General features: G+C 50.1%; 1 protein-coding gene and 1 long non-coding RNA gene across 4 annotated transcripts in view; one reads left to right on the top strand and one right to left on the bottom strand.

The window, feature by feature from the left end:
- Positions 1 to 20,879, bottom strand: part of LOC143366141 (homeotic protein antennapedia-like) — a 368,003-nt gene extending 347,124 nt beyond the window's left edge. For all 3 annotated transcript variants that reach the window (XR_013084669.1, XR_013084668.1, XR_013084670.1), the window contains exon 1: positions 18,883 to 20,879. The gene's annotated coding sequence lies outside the window, so the exon portion shown is untranslated. The remainder of the gene's footprint in view (positions 1 to 18,882) is intronic.
- LOC143366160 (uncharacterized) lies at positions 15,773 to 18,431 on the top strand. The gene is made up of 3 exons (XR_013084680.1): positions 15,773 to 16,065; positions 16,166 to 16,559; positions 17,866 to 18,431. It is a non-coding gene; the product is annotated as an uncharacterized LOC143366160 (long non-coding RNA).
- Positions 20,880 to 21,960: the final 1,081 nt, after the last annotated feature.

Raw genomic sequence — 21,960 nt, 5'->3', positions numbered from 1 at the left:
CGCCTCGCGCGGCAAGCACCCGCGCGATTCTCTACAAGTTCAACACATTTAGGGGGTTATCGTATTATGTCGAGTCACGAACTCGTTATAGCACGGCAAGACGGATCGGCGCTATAAAACCACTTGGTTTCAGTTTAACCAAAGGGTGCGCGATATAACTGGTTTACATTTCGCCGCCTTTCTTCGTGCTCTCCTCTCTCTCTCTGTCTCTCTGCCTTGTCCGTGGCAGGGGAATTTTTTTCAGGAAAATCCTGCAGCCCCGAGTCTCTGTTCGCGATAGCATCGCGGCTGCAACGGGAAGACGTGGTCAAGATATCAGATTTTCTGCGAAACTCGCCGCTTGGACGAGGATGTGCAAGCGAGTTGGCTGAGATTAAAATCTGACGCGGACGACCGAGGGATTCGCGAAGTAATTAACGAGTAATTGATCGATAGCGGATGGGTGTTTGAACATTCAAATACGATCCTCTCAATCCTCGAGGAAGGAACCGCGAAGGCAGCAAAGTGTTGAGCGTGTAACATTGTATCGTGATCGGGGGTACACGAAAACGCGAGGGATATCGAAGAGAGCCGGCACCAGCGCCAGTGCGCGTCCCATCGAAACCGGCACTTTCGTCTCACGCAAATTCCAAGTTTCGCGGGCAAATTGCTGGGCTGTTGGCCCCAGCGAAACAGCGCTGAGTGGCGAGTGGCGAATGGCGTGGACGAAGAGCGGCATTAAGCCGGAGGAGGAACGACTGGGCCGGGGATCCACTAACCAGTCGATCCACGTGCTCGTTATCACGGTAACGATATCGACTACGACAGCGACGTGGCTGGTGTCCGCTGGCATTCGTTGGCATTCGCTCGCGGAGGAAGATGAACGCGTGCATGTGCCGTGGCACGCTCGCGTGCGGAGACGCGAAATCGAGGGACGCGGCGAGCTTGGCTCGGCCGACCGGGAACGTGGGAGAGGAGAGCGACGCTTCGCTACCAAAGCTGTAATTTCAGTTACTCGGGAGTAGGTAATGAGCAATCGACAGTCTGAATACCAATTTCGATGCGCGTTTCTTCGTCCTGTATAAAACCGCCTGGCAGGGATAGCACTGCCGCGGGCAGCGAGATGCACGCACGGCGTTAAGTCGCGCTAGCGCCTAATGGGGGCGACGCGCACCGTGGAAATATGCTGGGAAATTCAGTAGCGCGATCCTACGGGGAGCGTGTAGCTAAATTGTCGGTGAAACTGATCGGTGCAACGATCCCGCGTCGCATCGAAAATATGCCGATGATGGACGATCCAGCAGCAAAAGAGGAGAGAGAGAGGATGATTTAAACGCGGCGTTTGATGGCTGCTCGGCCGCTCGGCTGTCCGACGGGAAACGTTCTCGGGGCGACTGAAATTTCTGCCCGCCGCTGGACGGTCGTGCAACGACGAGGAAACCGGCTGAAACGCAATTACTCAAATTGAACGAGCCTTGATGCGAGGTTAATCAATAAGTGGCGAGTCGTCGGAGGAATGGCACGATCCGTCAGAAGGAATTTCGCATCCAGACTGGTTTCCATTTTTAACTGAGAGAGCTCGAGACCAGCTCGAGGGAAAATTGTTGCTCGGAGGACGCTCGGCGAAACATTTCAGCGAGTGCAGCAACGACTACGGGTCCCGAAGCGCGCACAAGCGAAGGAACTGAAGAAGAAGACGAAGACAAAGAGGAAGAAGCAGAAGAGGAGGTGTTTCCAAGCAACGGAACGGACCACCCAGCCCCGTTACGTAAGTCTGGTGGATGGTTTCGGGGCCACGGAGATCCGTAACCGAACAAAGCTGACGAACGGAGTAGTACCGATTATCGCCAGTTGGAGCGTAGTTCCGGCCAAGCTGATTCGGATCTCGAAACCCGTTCCTCCGTGTCGGTCGCGCATGTGACGAACGCCACGCTTCCAACTGCACTCGCACGCCGTCAGTATCTGGCCGTAAATCCTCGTGGGCGGGGCGTGAATGCGTTCGCGTTGATGCTGTCCAAGAATAGCGTACAAAGTGTATCGAATTTGCGCGATTCACCTCCGGCCGTTCCCTCCGCGCTCCTCTGATTACGATCCGAGTCCGCGTCTCTGCCACGGAACACTCGACGAACCCCGCTCGGGATCGAATCGCTCGGAGATTCGACCTGTGCAATCCGAGCCACCGACGAACGCGATATTAGAATTTACGAAATCTCCATCGGCTGCTCGCTCCTCTCCTTGCGCTCCAGCCGTCCGCCATCTTCCAAGGAATATTCCCCGGATCGTTGGCTCCTTCCGCCGCGCGGAGGATGCCTGGTGGATGCCCTTGGCCAACAGGATCAACCGAAATGTATGCACCGAATTTGTCACTATAATAAAAATCGACGAGCGGAGCGATCTAACCCGAGATAAAGTGGAATTTACGGTGGCACTACGATCGCTGGAGGAAGCGGCAGCGAGACGAGATATCGACGACGAATTGAGCTCGACTGGCCGGAGCACCGGCGACGGTAAAACCCGGAAGACCCGGTCGGTTTCGTGGCGGCTCTAAAGAAGGTAAAAGTAACAGTTATGTTCATTGTCGCGCCGCCAGGCCGGGACGTTTTACGACTGTTCCCCCGGTAAAAAAAGCTAACGGTTCCCCGATCCTCTACTCGCTATACAAGTCCTGTTTATTGGTTTGTGGAACACCGGAGGAGCGTATCAGGATGCCTTAGCGAGGGCTTAGTCTCTCGGAAGGCAAAGTGTCCGTGCCGGAGGACGAACGTGACTGCGCGACCGTTTGCCAGTTTTATTGCGGGCCCAGGCAAATTACGACGCTGCCCGGAACTTTGGCGTCTATTCACCCAGCCCCTCTTTCAACCTTCCTCTTTTTTCTCCACCCTGCTCGTCAGCAGTCGCGCAACGCGGTAAACGTTGGACGAAGTTGCGTCAAACAGCTGCTGGCAGGGTGGTACAGGTCTCCAGGCATACCGATGCAGTGCCTCCTAAAGCTTTTAATATATAAATTATAGGAGATTTAACCAGCATGCTAATCTACCGGTCGATAATTGAGAAGTTAACAAGAAAGGTACACATTCGTCTTCGGGAACGAGGTTTCCTCCTCGGCTTTTCGATTTACGTTAAAAGTAAATATGTAGCAAACTTGGAGCGCGCCGACTGCTCCGGTCTGAAGCTAGCTCTGTGTAATATATAATATGCGGTTAGACGCGAGACTACTTTTAACCGCGGCCATAAATCATACTACCGACTGCGCGCACTCCTAGAGAAAACCTGCTCCGGGCAGAAAAATCGCCGGCCGCGATCGAGATCTCGCCGCTTCTAATGAATGTTCGTTCGTCTTACAAAACAAGAAACACTGTCGATTATATTTCTGACCGTGGACTTCCGTCCAGACGACCCTCCCATCGGGCGCAGCTTCTTCTGCGGGCGTTGCAACTGGAACGTGACAGAGAAAACCTCTTCTGAGCTAATTAACAGCCGCAAGGAAAGTCTGATGGAGCCTTGGAAAGAAGGCATTCCCCGTAATAAAAGAACGACGATAGAAAGAAGAGTAATTTGCGTTTCGACCACGACGCAATGACTAATTGTAAGATCCATCGTGAAACGAGCGCACACTTTTACCTCTGCGAAGGATGAACGAGCCAAACGATTTTGTTCCCATCCAGCTTTTGCACGAAGCTTTTTAATAAGTTCGATTTTAACGAGCAGATAAAGTATTCTTTGATTCGAGGTAAGAGCGGTGTAAGGGCCTCTGAATACGACTTTGAGGGCCTGTCGGACGTTCCGAGCCTTGGGCTACGGTCCAATTAGCCCATATATAGATCCCCACCACTCGGATAAAAGGGAATCGAGCAGCCTCGTGTTTGATCGATTCCCCCGCGATTTGCATTGGCCAGTTGCGTTTACCCGATTCCCTTCGATCTTGAGATCCTCAGATGACGGAACGACGGCGCGCGGTGGGTACCCGCGTTCTTCAAGGCGTGCGGCTGTTATTACGGACGACGTTACGTGGAATCAGGAGCGCGGCTCGCCATTCCTCGCATCTGCACGCGCCGTCCTATTGCAAAGTGCTCAAGGTCCCGCTGAACAATCCGCGTTTACCGCCGAGTTACGGACGGGAAAACGATACGGCGGCGCGGGGAAGAGAGGGGCGGAAAATCAGAAGCTGAAGAAGGGGAGGAAAAGGGAATAATCGCGGCTGGCCGAGAGAGCGACGCACTGTTACACGGTAGCCGTAAAGAGTGGCCCAAAAATGGTCCCAAGATTTTGGAACTGAATTTTATGCGAAACGATACTCTACGATGAGACATCAATTACACGAAATTTTCAAGTTGGACGTGACAATTGGTTTCTGAGATATGGAAGGTGAAAGAAGTGAAAGTTCGTTAACGCGTCAGCCCATACGCTTCGATGTACGAACTTCTATGTCAGTTCGATAATTTAAACAATTATTTCCAGGGGTTTTGCTGACTGCTAACAACGAATTTGAACTTAGATTTTCAAAATTCACGAAAAAAAATAACAATCAAGAAATATAAATGTCTGTGTAGTGGGTGCTTTTTTTTAATATATCGCCCACCATATTGAATCGGCCATTGTGAATTTTGAAAATCTAAGTTCAAATTTATTGTTAGCTGTCAGCAAAACTCATAATAGCCGATTCAATATGGTGGACGATATTAAAAAAGCACCCACTACACAGTCATTTATATTTCATGATTTTGATTTTTTTATCGTGAATTTTGAAAATCTAAGTTCAATTTCGTTGTTAGCAGTCAGCAACAACCCTGGAAATAATTGTGTAAATTATCGGACTGACATAAAAGTCTGTACACGCGTTAACGAATTTTCACTTCTTAGACCTACCATATGTCAGAAACTAATTGTCACGTCAACTTGAAAATTTCGTGTGATTGATGTCTCGTCATAAGGTATCGTTTCGCATAAAATTCAGTTCCAAAATCGTGGGACCAAAAAGAGGCTGTTTTTTGGGTCACCCTCGAGCTAATGGTGCACAACAAACGCCTGTCCGTACCTAAGCTCGTAATGTCCGTTCACGCCAACCTAATATCGTTCTCGGCGTTTAATAAATATGTCGCGGAGGTAATACGTCATAACTTTTCCGCGGGTCGCGATCTCGTGCACGAGTGCACTCGCGCACGCGCGCGCCTGGTCGCCCACCCACACACGAGTAGAGGGACCAACGAACGAGCACGCGACGAGGAGATCACATGGGCACGGTGTACATACGTGTAACGCCGCGATGCGTTACGTTGATATTCGTCCGACAGTCACCCCCGCGTAATGCCGCTGAGTTAACCGAGACTCTTAATCGCGCAGGATAATGTTGTCTCCGCTCTCCTCTCCTTCTTACCTTCCTCGCTCATTTCTCCGCTGTCGATTCGCGCCCGGTGTAGACACCGCATACCGATAAAGCGAACGCGTAGCCGCGCGCGCGCGCGCACGTGACGAATGCGTAATTTCGCCACGGACGAATGATCGTCGTACGCTTTTAGTGACACGAAAACGACTACCAAGATTAGAACTCCCACTCCAGCCGCCGTATACGTCGTGTTATAAAGTATTTATTGAGCGCGAGTGCAGTCGATGTCGCGGTGATTCATGCACCTGGTATTCAGTGGCGCTTCGAGAAAAATAAATTCGAATTTCGTCCACCCATCGAGAGACTTCTCTGTCGTTTCGCGGCTGCATAGAGGAGGTATTTCAAAAGATTTGGGGTATGAGTTTTTGGGTGATGTTCTATTATTTCATTCCTGCGCGAAGTGCCTTTATTAGGGTAGACCGGGGCGAATCGGATCACTTTGTGTTTGACGGGAAAAAAATAATTGTCAGACATTAAGAAACTAATTTTTTATTATATATTCGTGACCAGTACACCTTTGGCTTTAATATTAATAATGGAAAATAAAATCAAAATTAAAAGTGTTTCTTCTGCAAACAAAAAACCAAAAAGTGAGAAATATCCGATTCGCCCGGAAACTTGGGCGAATCGGATGACCCATAAATTTCTAAAAAACCTGAAATTTTCATAACAAAATCTTTAGAATCAATTTGAACAAATCTAATTTAATGACAGCGAAGTTAAGTGGCACTATTTAGCACACAGATCGGAAGGTTATTGCGGTTTTTTGCCGCCTCGATCAGCACAATTCTCGTGGCATCACTCTTCTCAGATAATCTTCTGAAAGTGGACGAATTAATTTTTCACCACAGTAAATACAATGCCATCTTCTTAGGACCATTAATTTCTTTATTTTTTCGTCATTTATTTACATTTAATTTTTATCACAGATTCCTTTATTTTTTTTCTTTTTTGGACACCCAGATCCCTGATTGTTCTTTTTTATATATATACAAACCATCTGTATATAAACAATTATCATATTTATAATCATAAAAATACTCAAATGAAAATAATATATAAGTATTTCAAAGGGTGTAGATTACATAAACCTATTATGATATAATAATCTAAAATACATCAGATACTAAACTTGGACACCGTGCAAACTAATAACAATAGACACATTGGAATTTTCAAGCTTACTTTTCATTTTAAATACGAAATTTCAGATTACATAGGTTAGATTCGCACTAATAACGTATACCAGCTCTAAACAATGACTTAAAACAATTAACGGGCTATTGCGGTAGGTGCGAGGGAGAGGGACGAGGTACTACGAACGATCGGAATGCTCATTTCTATCGCGATGTAAGAAATGTGGACTAAATTCTTATTTCGATCCAATTCGCCCTGTGATCCGATTCGGCCCGGTCTACCCTACGTGATAATAGCTGCAGTGATTCAGCGGCAGCGAAAGCTGTCATCTCTACGCTTCCTTTACGCAACCTTCTCAAGATATGGATCTTCTTGTTTAGTTTTCCTCCTTTTCCTATTTTGGATAATGGGCTACTGAAGCCTTACCGACGGATTTCCATTAAACTCGTTGAAGGGAAGAAGAGTCTGCTGAACATGGGCATTCCGAGAAAGAGGAGGGGGAGGGCAGTCAAAAGTGGTAGTTGTCCCATCTGGATTTTGAGAACAAATCGTTTAATTTTAAAAACTGACCATTATTAATTTTATATTAAAAATTTTTAAATTTCAGTTTCCAATTTTTAATTAAATTGGCACTACAAAGTGGGTTAAAAAAAGCAAGAGGGCTACTCCACTCGCACCGCGTGTTTCATTAATCGATTGGTCGATGTCATCATCAGAGTTGTTTTTCCATTACTAAGGTACATTTTTCTTCACCGTCACCCCAGAGTTGCCCTCCCCTAGAAAAAAAGTCCGCGGATGCCCTTGCTGCTGAATGTTGCCACTATTAACAACGCGTTCTTCGAACGCGATTAATATGCCCGGCAGGTAATAACGGTTGTACGGTCTCGCGGATGATAACGCTGTCCGAGAGTCATTTATGCGCGTCCGTTTAAAAACGCGAGATAGAATCGTACATCATCTGGCGTGCGACGGGAAAGAGGCGGTGAAATTAAGAAATTTCCGTTCAGTTGCGCGACGATCAAGCGATTATTTTAAAAGGTCAAGGGGCTTCAGGTGGATAAATTATGTCCGTCGTCCATTCCCACCCGCGTCGGCGGTCAATAGCCACGAAATAAATGGGTACGCAAAACGTTTCGATTCCGTTGCCGTATAAAGCTGGCTTATAAACTTCTGCGCGTGAAATCGAACGAGACGAGGCAGAAAAGAACCGCGGCGAAGTGACGCGGGTATAAATATTAATCGCGCGGAGAAACGCGTCCCGTCGTTGTCCCACAGCGAGTATGCAAACAAAGCGACAATTAACAGGTAACCGTCTGCAACGAAGAGGAAAAGGATGATTGAAATGCGCATGCGATCGATCGATATCTCGCGTGCCCCGAGAGCAGGCCCCGAACAAAGTTGCGCCTTTCTGAGAAGACAATACCCGATCGCTCTCAATATTCCCAAATGCCACATCGTGCGATCCGTAATCGTCCTGCACCATCAATTTTCCTCGCCCTCTTACCGACATAATGCTTGTTCCCAAGCACCAAGTGTGCAATCTTAGGGTGACTTTTGATGCCTCGTGCTCTTTTGCCAGCGTTTTGTAGGTATTCAAATCCTCTGGCGTTGCAGACGATGCTCTCGTCTTCGCTCCAAGCCAAACACCGTACTCTGCACGAAGCAGAAACTTCGCATAATCGCTGTTCTGTCAAATTATTTATTACTTCGCGCAGTCACGTTAATGTCGCTCCCGTCCTGTGACTAATAAACTACCCATGTCAGCTGTAGATATATCTCTTCATGATACTCCTCGGTGTCTCATAAAATTCTAATTTCCCTAATAGCTCAGTTTTAGGTACCCATTTCCCACCATGTTCTAGATCGTTATATGCTTCCCCTTCTCGTTACATTTGCCCCGATTCTAGCCGTTTTTAGTCACACTGTATCGTAACGAAATCGATGGCAGTGGTCTTGTTTGAATAGCAGCAAACAGACGGAGAATCGACGGTTCATCCCATCAGCGTCTCCTTTCTCGCGCGGGCGATAAAGTGTATCGGTGTCACTGGCAATTAGCTGCCGCTCGATATTCATAACGTTTTTACGGCGGTGCCGTGGAATCGTCCGAACCTGACTGGAATGAAGGAGAAGGAGAAGAAGCAGAAGGAGAAGGGCAGTAGCGCAAAAGCATTGTGGTGAGGTCGCAGTTAGGGTGGCAGGTGCTGTAGGTAATGGCCGGCCCATCTCCAGGCAGACGGGGATAGCTGGTAGGCAGGTTCGCCTCGCGCAAAAACTGTTGCGTGAGTTACGAACGTCCGAGTCTATTTGCGGTATCAAACGTCTCCCGATCGGGTCGCTGCGTATTTAATTGAATGAACGAGACGACGCGGAGCGCGCCACGCAGATGGCGCCAGAACGTGGCGAAGAAGAACTCGTGGGGCCCGGAGGATGCAAAGAAACGGATCGAATATTCTTTGCCACGAGAGGTGCGCGCTGCCTGCCTCCTTTCTCCCCGACCGAGGTTGATGGAAACGGTGCGATACGAGCTCGATGCGCAGACCGTCATCGATTTCAACGAGTTCCACGTACGAGGAACGTCGGGGCATCGCGTCGAATCCCTAAGTATCACGGCGATGGAAGATCGATGGAAAGAAGAAACGTTTAACCAAGCGGCGGGGATTGTTGGTTTTATCGTGAGACCGACCAGCGACGGAACGTGTCTCCTGATAAATATTTAATGGCGTTTAATTAAAGACCATCCGCGTATCATCGAGCCCGTTCCGTTTCACGGCATCGGGAATCGTGGCCGTCTTTAACGGGCCTTCGATTCCTCTTTTTCCCGCGGCAATTTTATTTCATGGGTATCGCTGCGGCAGCGAGAGCGCCAGATATACGAGCTACATCTTCATCTCGGAGCGAGCGGCAAGAGTATTCCGCAAAAACGTGAGCAGGAACACTTCTCGATTCAATTATTTTGCCTTGTAGCCATCGTTCCTCCCGGCCACAGGTATACATATCCTTTGTCTGCCGGTGTGTAGTCGTTCCGATCGTCGAGCACCTAAACACGTTCTTCGTGCCTACGAAGCGCGGCCGATCCAAAGTATGCATTATCTCAGCCCGGAGCAGCGAAATGGCAGTCAGTCTACTATGTAGACCCAGCAAGAAGCCGAGCCAATCAAACGCAAGGCGCGGAGCGGCGTCTCTGCTGTCAGCAGCCTTCGGATATCACCACCGGAGCCAACATCCTCCTCGATTCAACCCTTCTGCGAAGCCGGTAGCCTCGCCACGGTTCCCTCATTTTCCATCCACCATCTTCTCTCGGGAAGGAACATCTCAGAATTGGTGCGTAATTGATAAATAGCCGCTAACGACGATGGTACGCGGTGAGAGGATCAATCGTGGCCGCGGGGGCGATAACTCCTCCCGCATGAAATTTGCAAAACAGCGAGATAGCGCAGGGGCCGTGGTCGGTGTGCAAAGGCGAGCCAGCGCGCGCGGCTCGTACATGCGAACAGCTCGTCCATCAAATTGAGAACCCTGGTAGGCAGGCAGCCGCTACGCTGCCGGCTCAACGTGCGATCACCGCCTGCCCATGGCTTGCGCGCGCGTTACGCGCCCGCTCACGTTCCTCCGTTTCTTTTCCACCTCCTCGCAACTCGATTCGTTGCCACGAATAAACCATCGCTATTGTTCACCGCCGCTAACAAGCCGGCGGCTCGATAGAGACACTCTTCGCCGTTGACATCGTCTCCGATTCATTTGTTCCTCCACGGTACACGTGTAAGCTACACACGGGCATCCTTCGCTCGAACCCTAGCATCAGATACCTACCGGTGCGGCCGCGCTAATATCGCTCCGTTTATCTTGTAATCGACCATCCGTTGTCGTCGTGTTCCCGTCATGCTGGAAACGCAGCCTTTCCCCTACGAAGGGCTCACCATTTTAATGATTCACCCTGTCCCTAGGAGTAGCACTCGGATCCCTCCTCGTTAGAGCTGTTCGAGTACTCGAATATCCGAGTTGCTCGAAATTCGATTCGAGCCGAGACTCGGTTTCCGATCCGATCCGAGCGCTCGAAAGAACCGAGCGGCTCGAATGAAGCGAGCAGCTCGAAAGAACCGAGCAGTTCGAACGTGTTTCGAGCGTCTTGAAAGAATCTAGTGGCTTGAACGATCCGAGCAGATCCGTACATACAATGTATGTACTTACAACGTACATCTTTCGTGCAGCTCGATATTATTGAATAGTTCGTTATATCGAGTATGGTAAATATTTCGGATATGTTATCGTATGTTTTTCTAATGGAATAGATATAACGATTACTCTGTCCGACAAGGTTTTTGAAGCTTAATGAAATGTATCGTTCCCGATGAATTTTTGCTCGCTGAAAATGAATTTGGCGGTGACAATGGCGTAGCGCGTCATGATACATCGATTTTATGAATACGATGTTTAATCTACTAAACAATTTGTTTAAACAAATCATTACAAAATTACATATTTTGGTACATATAGAATCGTGTTCTGCGGGGGAAATAACTAAACAAATATGTTTATTCTAAAACTTTTACAATATAATTTGTTAAACAAATTGTTTCAACAAATTAATTTTACAAATCCTATCGTCGGATTCGGAATCAGTGAACTTATTACTGTACGCCTTTTCTTATCCCTTTCGCTACACTTCCCTCTGCCGGAAACTATACTCGTACTCGTTTTTATATTAAACTCAATATTCGAATGTAAATAAAATAATTTTTTCCATAAAATTGTATTTGCAATGACCAGTTTTTTAGCGTAAATGTTTTTCGTTTGTAACTGTCATATGAAAATTTGCATTGCATGCTTGCTATTTTGAAATGTAAACGCTTTTGCATTGGACGAATATAGCCATCCATAGTAGCGAAAGGCTTAATACAGCTTACAATATTCTAAGCACTCATATTCAATGCAGCCACTACATTGCAGCGGCGCAGCTCGAAAATTGTAATATTCCCGAAACAGATTCGAACTGCTCGGATCGTTCGAGCAACCCGATTGTTTCAGGCCGCTCGGTTTTTTCGAGCCGCTCGCTTTATTCGAGCTACTCGCTTCATTCGAGCCGCTCGGTTCTCTCGACCACTCGGCTCGGCTCGGGTATTCGAACCGAGTATATCCCGGCTCGCTTTTTCCGAGTACCCGAACAGCTCTACTCCTCGTCCTCGCAGTTTAGTTACTCGGCTCGCGAGCAGCATTTTTCAACGCCGTCTACCGTCTTCCAGGTAAACGCGGTAATCGATGCAAAAAGCATTTTTACGTGTCACGGTAAGTGGCAGATGTAATGTTTAGCGGGTAACTAAGTAGTAGCACAGATCGTATCGAATGCCAGTTGCAATTATTTCGCAGACCTGGCGCTTCAGCGCCGGCCGTTACCAATCGCGTGAAATAACATTACGCCGTGTTTACGCGAGCGGCGTGGCCGTTTGTCGGGTAGAAAAACGTGAGACAGGATGTAAGTGATTCCCTCGATCAGAAATTACACTTTCATGCGGCGAATCCCCCAACACCCGTGATTAGTACCTTCAAGGTTTTCGCGTTATAACGCGGCACGAAAGTATAAAAATTGATTAACGATATACACTCGCGGTGGTGCGCGGCGAAATTATGCGGCCGGGGATCATGCAAATTGCGGACATCCCGATACATTTTGATCGATGTTTACAATTACTTTTAATGACACAGTCCTACGGTACTTTGTCTCACTGTAAAGGCCTCCGCGCGCCGTCCTTCTTCCCCAATTACCGGACTGCCTTGACTCTCGTTAACGAGGGTTAATTGAAAATCAATCGGCGAAACGTGGCGTGTCAAAACCCTAGGTAACTTGCTTAAACTGCAACCTACGAGATATAGTACAACCCCGAGACACCCTGCACGGTGTCACTGAACACGCAGAAAGGCCCTCATTGAATCTCCTCGCCTCGCTTGTAATGTCCCGTTAGGGCTGCACGGATGGATTCGCGACGGAAAGAGGACGTTTCCAGGGCATATTTGAGGAACTCGGTCGTGGCCGGTGGGAGGAATTCGATGAAACGCAAAGGGCCGCGTAATTTCCAGGGGCCCGAATGTTTTTCGAGCGAGCAGTACGCAGAAGCGGCGGGCGTGGAGAAGGGAAAAGGGCGTAGTAAGTCATACGGAGAGGCTCGTACGTCATCCTCCATCCGGGCCAACGGAGCAACACATGGAAAGGGCCTGCGGAGCCTCCATGCACGATCAACGCACCTACCTATACTTGGGTCGCCTCTTTAGGTCGCGTCGCGCCTGTGTTGGCGCGCCAACACACGGACGGACCCCGGCACACATGGCTCTCTCGTACACCTCTAGAGGTAGGAGAGGCCGAACCACTTGGTCACGGGCGTGCAGCACGCACGCCTATATTCGACGCAACTCCACGATCCGATCTTTTCAATTTTCCGATTGTAAATTAGCCCCTTAAGCGATCCGCGAAAAAAAACGTCGCCGGGAATGTGCAGAAACGGCACCGCCAGATACGGAGGGGGTGGGGGGGTGGGGGTCAGACATCAAGATGGAAAGTTCTCTCGGCCATGTTCGTCAGCCATTGAGGTACGCTTCTAGGGAACCCGGTGCACCTTGGGGTGCGCTGGTCCGCTCTTACCCACTGATCGATGAATATTTTTCAGAGTTCGATCGACTGTGAACGCCAGAAAGAGAGAAAAAGATGGCCGACCAAGGGAAAGCAGGGACGGAATGTCGGGAGAACGAAGTGAGTAAACCTACGATTTACGCGGACTGCTCCTTGAACGGGTGCCGGTAATTAGAAACTCGCGTGAAACGGATCGGTAAAAACGCCGGCCCATAAATGATTTGTACAATGAACTTGCCCGTGTTTCTGTTCCAGCGAAATCCATTTCTACCGCACACGAAGAGGGAGAGGCGCGGGCTCGGGCGCGCGGAACGATCTTGGTCGATACACACGAAGATATGTGCCCTGTATTACCGACGAGGCTCGCAGCGACGATAGCAGTAAGCGTGGAGGCACATAAGGGGGTGGGGTAAACGAGCCGAGCCACGATTTCGTCGTCGTAAACGTCAACGTTACGGTTACAGCGTTGTTCCTAGCTGGTTTATATTGAACGAGGTTGCTCCCCGAGGTACGTAACACCTACTGGCAACCGTCGTATCGTCGAGCACCACCATACTCGTTTCCAACTCGAGACGGAGGGAGAGAAAGAGAGAGAGTCAGAGTGAGAGAGAAAGAGAGCGTGTGTGGCGGGAGGGACCACGTGGCTTTTACGCGGGAACCTCCTCGCCGCTTCGGCACCAAGAGTTCAAGGTTTGTTAGCTCTATCCTTTCGTACACACCGAGCGTCGTCGCTAGACAAGCCGCTCAATAAAGATCACCATAACGACGTTATATCGACGCGCTTAAATAGAAAAAAAAGGGAACGTCGTTAAGATTCCATCGCGTACCGCGGATGTCTCCGATCAACTTCGGGGTGATTCTCATTTCGATAGGAGATCGAATTGTTTTTTAAGAAAACGATCTTTGGATTTTCCAACAATTTGATCATGAGATACACTTTTTGAACAGTAATTTCTGGAATCGTAGCATTTGAAGATGTGATATTTTTGTTACACTCTGCGTTGCTAAATAGTTGGATAACACGAAAGAAGAATTACTTAGCGCTGAAAGAAGAGCGTCCGGGAAACGAGGCACTTCTGCCAGGGATAAATGAACCACGGGGTGTACAGATAGTATTCGAAGCCCCGTCTTCACGCCCTCTAATTACCCCATAGACGCGGCGGACCCTTCAATGAGGGGCCATAAATTTCGGTCGCATTTGAAAACAGCACCCCGAAAGTGATACGGCACGACGGAAAAGCCTATTGTCGGGCCGAGCGATGCGTCTCGAAAATTACCCGCCGGCACAGAAACGCGCCCGATAAAGTTAACTTCAAACGTTCAATCATCCACCCCGACAATCTTGCCGCGCGGCGGCATTAGCTCCTCGCCGATGTTATCTACGTAAATGTTGTCTGTCTAAATAAAATTGGCCGTATCTGGAACGATTCATTATACACACTCGATAGCGTTATATTGCTTCATTACCGTGACATTAACGCTCGCGACATTTACATGAGAAAACGGTGGCGATACGGACGCTCCGCGGCCGCAGTAAATCACCAATGAATTTCAGCCGCGTGTTCCCTTTGATGTTTATCACGGCAATGATACAAATGCATTCCGCGTAATCGAGTTCCTCGCGCGGCGCGGCGCGGCGGATCACGCGTACACGCGCGAGCGCGTATCCCACCGTCAATGCGTCTCCAGATCGTGTTCCCGTGACACCGATCCGCAGTAAAACCGAGTTAATGATACCCGTGTCTATCGCCCTCTGATTTGTGCGATTTGGCCGGCATAATCGGCTCGCCGATCACTTATTGCACACTTTCGACAGGCGTTTACGCGAATACCGTTAGGGACGCGATAAATCATGGCCTCGGGTACGCGGCGTGTCTCGTGTGGCATAATCGAGTTCATTATTCTCGACAGCCAGGAGAAAAATCGGTACAGCGAGGAGGACAACAAAAGAACGGACCAGGTCTTTCTCCTACGACTTTGACGTTCGCAACTATGCGAGGTGACACGAAGTAGAAGATATGTTGTACAACTAGAATAGGGGTGATTCCTTTGAAGAATAAAAAATAAGTGGAAAATAATCGGCCTTGAAAACAGGTTGATCGGATTAATCCCTACACGAGAGAAAAGTCTATGTTTCGCTGAACGTGGAAGGACAGTGAACTTGTTGACGCCCGGAGCCTTGGTAAATCGGTGTTCATCATCGGCTCCGGCCAGGTGTTTTTACGACGCACGCGACACGACGATAGTAATGCTGTCTGGACGGTCGTGGATCGGCTCTCTAGGCGCGCGTGACGATAAAGCCAAATTGTTTATTATAGGCAGCCGCGGCAACGGACGCCGCGCCTCGCCGTGCCGGTAGACGTTTGATGGCTCTATATTTACCCGCGGAGACTTTAATCTACGATGAAATAATCCATAATCCTGTATCAATAAATTTTCCTACGCGCGCGCGTATCGCTTGTGCCGGCAACACCGAGCGGAGCACTTGCCGAGGCGAGCGCGAAATGAGTCAACGACTCTCGATCCGCGGAGAGCGCATAGAGAACCTGTTCCAACGCCACAGTGCAAGCCGATCAATTGCCTTTTCCCATTCCTACGAGTCCACCTACGATCGCCGCATTCCGCCGCGTCGTCTCGCCACCATTTGCAACTCATAATCGGGCGATTACATCTTCCGTTTCTCTAATAAACACCGGGGAAACCACTTTCCCCTCGACACGCCGCGACGCCAGTGCCGGGACCACTCATCCGCTATAAATCTGTTTCAGTTATTGAATGGAAGAGGCCGGCAGGATCCTGATTCAGGGATACGCGAGCGGGACGACGCGGGTTCGCTTGAGCTGGCGTTAGATGAAACAGGAACGCCATCGGCACCCGTATGAATATTAAACTCCCCCTCTGCCCGTGGCGGGACCTTGGTATTTATAGGAGACGTAAAGAATATAAGGTTCGTTCAATAAAATCCCGTTTCCTGTCTTCTGAATAAGCACGCGCCTACGTCACGAAAGCTCATAAAATAATCCCCGTACACCTTTGTATGCATAAAGAGAGAGGAACAGGCGCTGGACCAACGGGAAGAAAAAATCCAGGCGGACCTTAAACCGGACCGAAGGGCGCGAGTAGGAGGCTAGAGAAGGAAGAAGCCCCGGAGCGGAGCGGAGAGAGAGAGGAAGAGAGAACGAAACGGGACGGGGAAGAAAAAGGAAGGATCCAAGAGGCAAGACGAACAGTCCGAGGCACAGCTGAGTCGGTAGAGAAGAGGCGTCGACCAAAAAGCGGGATAGAGCTCTCCTCTCTCTCCTTCTCTCTCTCGAGGAGAGGCCTCGGTGATTATATATCTGCCTACGACTAAGCGAGAGGGCTACCAGGGAGCCTCCACGCAGAGAGGGACAAAGACATCGCTAGAAACAGCTGACTACCGGAATTCGGGGTTCCGGAGGGGTGAGTACGACGAGGAAGGCACTTGAACCCCAATTGGACGAGGGCCTCCCCATTATACTCGACGTACCCAACGATTTTACACGCACTTGACTCCATTCTACCTATCCACCAGACGTAACTTTATCGCGCTCCACAGCCGATTTTCCACGATCTAACGCTCTCAACGTACAGAGAGGCGTAAACTCTGGATAGAGGTACGCAACGTACGTTCGCACGGGATGATACAGTGGTCGATCGACCGAGGAGGTTCTGGATTTTTCTGTTTTATCAGATACCTCTTCTGTTCGGTTCAGAATATATTCTGACAATAATTAAACGCGAATTATTTCGTGGCAATTTATTTAATCATCCCCAGGTAAGTTTAGCGAGAAATAAAGCTGAGTTACAGGCGATAAGTATCTCGTGCTCTATTAGGGTAGACCTGGGGCGATAGTAACAGGGGAGCGATTGTAACACGTTAAATATCTAAAAAAAAATATGACAGATATTAACACAAATTTTGGATATATTATGAAGAATGACATTTCGAATACACACATCCATATTCTAGCAGTATAGATACACAACAGCATGCATAGTGAAGAAAATAACTTTTCGATACCCTAAAGTAACTTTTCCTTACTGATTTAAAATTGTAATATAAATACTCCCGTTGCAAGTACGTGTTTTCTCTATTTCTTAATATTTAATCTGGTCATTTTTAAAGTAATACTGATCGTTACTTAGCACTTTTAAGTGTCTCGTTAATAAAAATTTATAATTTAAGTTCAAAACCTGGTCGGGGACGATTGTAACATCGGCAGTCGGGGTCGGTTGTAACACTTACTCTGGTTCTCATTTTTTATTAATAACCGGAATATTACTTGACATACAGCGAAACTGTTGTGTCTCAAATAATGTCAGATAAGTAACATTTTCGTAAAAAAAAACTATTGTTGTAACTGTAATAGTTTTTGCGTAAGCGTATTCCAAAGTCAAAATGTTACTACCGCTCCCGGTCTACCCTACTCAAAAAACAAAAAGTAATTAGAAAGTATAAGAGAACTTGTCCCAAGATTCTGACGCTTTCGAGCATTCTCACTGCATCAGACAGATCATTCGACTAGCCTGTCCAACAGACTCTCTTTTCTTCTCAAGTAGTTGCAACAGATACGCCCTTTATATCTCGCCAAATACTATCGGATACCTCCGGAACCTTGAAAAGGTCCTCGGAACAATTGGCCGTAAAAAAGTGGCCCTTAGAAAACAGACAAGGGACAGAATTCCACAAAGAACTTTCTCCGACACCTAACAACTACTTTTTCAGCTTCGAACGTCCCACGAGGTGGGTGTACAGAGGCCGCCACGCGAAGCTGGGGACTCGACGTCGATGGAGGAAGCAGGACAGATTCGTTTTGCCCAAGACGATACCTCACGACTCGAAAATAGAGGCGATGTTTTTTTTTAACGTCGGCTGAGCATACGCCTCTCTCTGAGGAGGCGCACGCAGACAGACGCGCGCGCATATTAATGATAACTCGAGGTGTCACTTTGCACGTCGCTTTCACACGGCTGGGTTAGTTATTACCAACCCCCGTTCGCAGGCGAGCGCGCAGAGTGCATTCATTCGCGCAGAAGGCAACGGAATATTTTTAGTTCGCTGGAGACTATAAATCCGTTATCTCTCGGCTATGGCTGGTGACGGATACGTCGTAATTCAATCGACAGCACAAATAGACTCGACGAGAAAAAAAAAACGAGAACGAGGATTACAACCAGTTTCGACGTAACGCAACGTCAACTTACATTCGACGATCGTATACCACCCGTGTCTTCCATTTTTCAGCGCGGAACCAGGGGTGAGAATGATTTGTTTTGGATCGGCCTGGCGCGAACGCGCCCGGAGGCCTTACAGTTTCGCTGTTAAATCCCATCCGTTTCCCGTTAAATACAATGAGACTGGTAGCAAGCCGGGCAAAAGTATACAAGTCGGTGGAGTAAAACAAACGCGTCCGAGCCGCGTCTTCCACGTAACTCGAGCATTGACCGTGAAACGGTGATGCACGATTTAAGCCTGGCCGTAGTCGGCCCGGGTAAACTCGATCCACCACGCCTTTCTCGACCACGTGGCCTTACTCTACCGACTCCGATCTCCCCCTAAGCACTCGTGTCGCTTCTATATTTCATCACGGCTGTTATGATAATCGTAGCGCGCGGCAAGCCAGAGAGTGTGAGAGAGGGACAGAGAGGGGGAGAGAGCGAGCGAGTGAGTGAGGGAGACAGACGGAAAACAGACAGCACGAGACAGAGACAGAAGGATGTTATGAATGGTAAGCTCACTCACCTGCTATAGCCATCCAGGGGTAGAAGGTATGGTTGGCGGTGGGTTGCTGGTGTAGTTGCGTGGCAACCGGTTGGCTCGCGGACGAGTTCAGACTGCAGGTGTTCCAGGACGACGTGAGGGACCTCGAGGAGCTGTTGTTGCCAGGACTCGAGGCCGGGTCGCCGCCTACGAGGCCGCCGTAGCTGCCGACCCTCGTGCCTTCCGGGGTGCACGCGGAAGGACGGACCACCGAATTGCTCTGGCTGGTCGCTCCCGAGGTCGCTGACTGCCAAACGTCCTTGACGGCCGCGGCTGCCATCACCGCCGCGTAACCATTCTGATGCGCCGCTCCTTGGTCCTGTTGCTTGCAGTCCTTGGTGGCGGTGGCCGAATACGAGGAGGTGGTGTGCCCGGTCGCCTCCGGTGTCGTCGAGTAGAGCTTGCAGGCCGTCGCGACGCTCGCGTCGTAAGGCGAATCCTGAGGCGGCCTCGTGTTCGTGCCTCCGCCCGGATGGATGCCCAGCGAGGATGAGGTGTGATGATGGTGCTGCGTGGACGCGTACGGCGACATGCCCAGACCAAGAGGAAAGCTTCTGTAGGCCGCGGCTGTCGCCGGATCGTGGTGCTGACTGGCAGCGCCCGTCTGATGATGGTGGCTCCCGTAGAAGCCACCCGCAGTCTGCTCGAAATACGAGTTCATTATCCCGGGTATTTTGGATCACTTGCACTGAAACACCGCCACTCCAGGAGAGGCAACCACCACACCTCCGACAGTGACAGTCGACCAATCGACCGACTGACTCGACTTGTCTGTTCGTCGCTTATGGATAAAGAGTAAGAGCACACGCGGTTTGAGCGTACCGGCAAGATTAGTCTGATTTATCTCGAGTCAGGTCCGTTCAACGAGCTGATCGTTCCGGAACCGGGCTGGTTCGCGCCAAAAGACGAGAGGTAGGCGCGTGGTGTCGCGTCGTGAACCGATACGCAGTTTGACGCGGCTGGCGACAGGTGACAGCGTCGACAAGGGACCAGTGAACGGGCATTAAACCGCTTTTAAGAGGTCATAAAAGTCATCGGTAGGTCTGAGTAGGTAGGTAGGTAGGTCTGTAGGTAGGTAGGTAGGTAGGTAGGTAAAGGGAGGCGGCGGTTGCAGCCAGAGTGTCAATGTCAGTAGGCCGTAGGAGTGTAATTGAGAATGGGACTCATGGCAGCGGCTGACTTTTATGGGTTTGTTATGGTTACCGCTACCGGCGACAGCGTGAACCGGCGTGGCGGTGGTCTATAGGTGGTGGAAAACAGGCGATGATCGTTAAACCGTTACGACGCAATAAACCGGGGTAATAAGACGGGCTATAAAACTGGCTGGTGTGGGTCTCTGTACCGCGTGCGCGCCCGTCGACGGCACGCGACGATCTCTCCCTCGCGAACACCTCTATTCTCCTCCTCCTCTATTTCTCTCTATCCGTTCGAAAAATGTACGTATGATATTTGTGTGATCAGGCCCGGGGCCCTGTGCGCCTCGCACAGTCGGCAAATCGATCTTTCTAAATGGGAGCGAAAAAGCAACCGCTGACTCTGTGTCCGCACTGCACACTAGCACTAGTCGAAATGTGACGACTTCGCTGATGACTGTGAGCGGTTCGGTACGAGGCGACGTACCGAAGGGGATCGTAACGAACCACGGTATGCCAGTGCGGTGGTCCACGGCACACTACCGCTTTTCTCGCGCCCCGTGTACCGCCACTCTGTACCGTCCTCTGTCTCTTGTCCGCTCCTTCGCCTCCGCTCCTCTCTCTCTTTCACCATCGGCACGTCTTCCTTCCACCAACGTCCCGGCTCTCGCTTCCACGCTCGCACGCTCGCACGCCCGCCAGCCCTCCTTTCTCCTCTTTCTCTTTTCCACCAGCGTTCCCTCTCCTCGTCCTCACCGCGGCCGCTCCTGCTCTCGCTCGTGCGCGCACACTCTTCCACGCGATGTACTCTACGTATGCCGACGAGGATCGCGCACCACTGGCTTTTCCTCCTTGTCTCCTTCACGCGACGTCCCCCTCTCCGATACGATAACCGATTTCTCTCGCTTCCTCCGTCCTCGCTGGCTCACCCCCTCCCCCGCACACGACGCCCCACCAGACGAGCTCTCTCACCCTCTCGTTCCGTCTCGCTCCACCTCTCGGCCGCGGGACGGAGACGCGTCTCGTCTCTACCTTTCGCTCCGCGCCGCGCCAAACCGAGCTCTCTTCTCTCCTTCTTCCTCGCGATTAGACTTCGCAGCGCCCCCTGTCGAGCGGTCGAGTAACTCGATGACGTGCCGCGAGATTAAATTCGTGCTCGCTGCCCCGAGCTCGAACCGCGCCGTGCCGGGTCTCACCGTTCGAGGTGACCGGAGCAGATAAGACGCTTGGGATGAGAAGACCCGAGGAGCAGGGTGGAAAAGATCGAAGGACGGAAAAAGAAAGCCTCGAAGAGGACAGGGAGAGACGGACGAGAGAATCGGAAAGAGATGAGAGCGCGCTTGTTGGGGAGCAAGGGTTCAAGACGAAGCGAAGAAACGACTAGGGAGAGGGAGAGAGAGAGACGAGAAGGAGGAGAAGCGACAGAGGAAGAAGCACGCGGAATTGTGGCAGCTAAGAGGGAGACGAGAAGTACGAGGCCGCTTCTCGTCCACCGTACGGAGCGGAGAGGGGAAGAAAACAGGGTGCCAAGGGAGGAGGTTATGCTTAAGGACCAATCAGAATTGAATTCGTCACGAGTACCACGCCGGCACAGCACGAAAATTCCTACGCCATGTGAAAGTAGTTCCAAGTTGGAACGACGCCCATGACCGGCTAGGCGCCGCCCCGCGTTGCCCCCACCAAGCGGAAACGCGCGAGCAGCCGCGGATACAGACACGTCGGCCGTCGTGCGGTAGAGCGAAAGCTGCACGCCACACGCGCGTCACGCAACGCTTCCTCTCTCCTCGCCCCTCTGCGCCCGGTCACTCGTGGGGATACGTGCACCGCCACCTCTGAGTTTCGCCGCGAACTAACGCTGTCAGATCCATTCAGACGTTCAAACGACCAACATCAACGAGGCACCTTGCGATTATCGTTATTGGCGAAA

The sequence above is a fragment of the Andrena cerasifolii genome, chromosome 2 (assembly GCF_050908995.1).
Source record: "Andrena cerasifolii isolate SP2316 chromosome 2, iyAndCera1_principal, whole genome shotgun sequence".
In the NCBI taxonomy this organism is placed as follows: Eukaryota; Metazoa; Arthropoda; class Insecta; order Hymenoptera; family Andrenidae; genus Andrena; species Andrena cerasifolii.
The sequence above is the reverse complement of the archived record's forward strand: the minus strand, read 5'-3'. Positions and strand labels throughout refer to the sequence as shown.